General features: G+C 38.0%; 1 protein-coding gene across 2 annotated transcripts in view; it reads right to left on the minus strand.

Moving 5' to 3' along the window:
- LOC309563800 (fibrillin-2-like) overlaps positions 1-2,144 on the minus strand; it is a 239,470-nt gene extending 237,326 nt beyond the window's left edge. For both annotated transcript variants that reach the window (XM_082268412.1, XM_082268413.1), the window contains exon 1: positions 2,037-2,144. The gene's annotated coding sequence lies outside the window, so the exon portion shown is untranslated. The remainder of the gene's footprint in view (positions 1-2,036) is intronic.
- Positions 2,145-2,728: the final 584 nt, after the last annotated feature.

Here is a 2,728-nt window from a genome sequence, read left to right on the forward strand (position 1 = left end):
GCACTCAGAATTGTATGCAGCTGTGCATGGTAGCCAATCAGCTTCTAACTTCAGCTCATTCGATTAAGCTTTGACAATAAAAACTGGAAGCTGATTGGTTTCTATGCAAAGCTGCACAAAAATGTTGCACACTCCAGTTTTAGTAAATCAACCCACAGTAGGTTTCCAGTACACACGAAACTAGCCTTCTTTATTAGGATTAGGGTTCATAAACATAGTATAGAGATCTAATTACTAAAGCAATTATAAGACAAAAAATGCACTGTAGTCTGTAATCATTGAGCAAAAGGCAATGCTAATTACCCTGAACCAATCAGTCCATTAAATACATTAAATCCATGTTAGAATGATCTGTAAGTTGATGTCACATGGGCGATTTCTTCGCAGTAATTACCCAGCCCTTATTTCATCTTGCTAAGAAATGAATAAAGAATTTCTTTGGAATTGCTAACTTTTCTATTTTTTAAGCGATTTGTTGCTCAGCCACCTAGCGATCAAAATTCAGCAGCTTTTTGCGCCAGTGACAAAATCGCCAGCGATTCACCTATATTGCTTAGCTACAAATCGCTGTTTGAGAGCGACTTTTAGCAAAGAACAACCCAATGCTATAGCATTAGCACAAGCAACACTATTTATTTGATAGCTGCAAATCGCTGTTAAACACTGGCATTAGCCATTTGTGGGAGTGATATTTCTCTGTTACAAAATCACCCGTGTGACATCAGCCTTTTGGTGCCTTTACATGCTTTGATAAATGATCAGTTTCTTTTAAGATGAATTTCTTCCAAAAATAATAATTGACCCATGGTTGGCAACCCAATCGATCGATATGCCACACATAGGGAAGCGGATACTGATCGATAGTTGGAAGATACAATCGTGAGTTACCAATTACCATGCAATCTCATAATCTGATCGATCCAAATATGATTATATTCATGAACAAAGCATCTCAGTGCTGCTGATCGCTCCAAATTGATCAATCATTTTCCACCCTGGATGATTAGATTGATTGAATCTGATCTAAATGATATCGGAATCAAACAGAAGGAAAGTTATGGCTGTTTGCTGATTTGGTCATTTTGATCAAATTGCACATTGATCGGATAATAAAATCGAAGAATGTATGGTCATCATAAGTCCTACTACCTCAAAAAAAAAAAACACTAAACTTTTTTTTTTTTTCATTGAAGTGAAGCACAAAGGAGACTTGAAAGCTATAAAATAATACAGAACTGTAATTCAAAACCATTGCTCCAACCGTGCAAAGCACAGATGTCGAGGGGATATTACCAAAGACTGGAAAGGGTGGAAAAAAAAATCAGGATTTTCGCTAAGGAGCGAGACTAAAGCGGAACTTTACCTTGACTGTCTAACTGGGCTAATAATACTGCTGACACTGCACACTTTTACTTCGAGTTCACAGCTGACAAACTATTCTACAACAATGAAGCCACCGCAGGACCAAAAAGCTCCTACACACAGAAAAGCCATACACAATGAGATGGAGACCTTATCCTATTGTTCCCTGCACACCCTTCAACTGCTAAGGAATTCTGAGTGATAGCAACCAGCTCGCCCCAGCCGACAGCACATCTGGACTTAAAAATTAGAACTTAGACTTAGAAATTGCCCTTTTTTTTTTTACATTTCCAAGCTAAAAATCCTGAGCTGCATAGGCATAGCAATCTTCATGTTACTTTAGAGATTATTTACTAAATTTGGAGAGTGCAAAATCTGATGCAGCACTGCTCAGAAATCAATCATCTTCCAGTTTTTATTGCCAAAGCTTAATTGAACAAGCTAAAGTTAGAAGCTGATTGGCTACCAAGCACAGCTGCACTGGATTATAAGTGCTCCAGCTTTAGTAAATCAACCCCTCTGTGTTCATTAAAAACAAATAAACATTACTATTACATATTGCAAACAATTACAAATAAATTGCTACATAAAAGAAAAAGAACAAACAAAAAAAAAGCTTAAAATGCAACTACAATGTGAATGTGCCATGGCCAGCTAGAGCTAGGTATATGTACCTTCAGGTTCTGGAGGGTGGTAAAGTGCCCAGAGCTTCTTTTGTTTAGTGGAGACTGGACAGAAGAGAAAGGAGTAAAGATGTGTTCCCTGGGAGGAAAGAAAGGTAGTGCTTCCCCCTAAATTGGGCAGGGGGAGTGTCTGGTGGTGGGTGCAGAAAGAAGTCCAGCCTCCCCACATTCTTCATCCAAAAGTTTCTAACTTGAAGTAGAGGGTGATGGGAGCCAGAGAAGGAAGGGAGGAGGGGGTAGGGGGGCTGAGAGCTGGAGACTTTATCACCTAGAAGATTCAGACTATACCCATTAGTGAGAAATCCCTAGTGCTTACCCCTTGATCCAGCCCTGCACTAGCATTCCAGATCATTTTCTAGCTCTCAGGCATTGATGCAATTGAGGTTTTTTTTTTTTTTTTTCTTTCTGTTCATTGAAAGAAGTAAATTGTGTGCGTAAAAGGCTGAAAATGTCACATAACCTTCCTGCAGTGGATTGATTCATTTAAATACAATGAGGTTTATTTAAAAAACAGTACAAATAATTTACTTAAAGTGTATGCATTTTCTAATTATATCTAATACATTTCTCTTATTTGTTCTCTTTCAGTTTGTTACATATACCATTTAAAGAATAAGTCCAGTCAAAACCTAACTAACGCTAAACCTGCTCTTTGCCACATTCTAAGACTATGCTATCTAACC

The sequence above is a fragment of the Pelophylax lessonae genome (genome assembly GCF_965119305.1).
Source record: "Pelophylax lessonae genome assembly, chromosome: 1".
Lineage (NCBI taxonomy): Eukaryota > Metazoa > Chordata > Amphibia > Anura > Ranidae > Pelophylax > Pelophylax lessonae.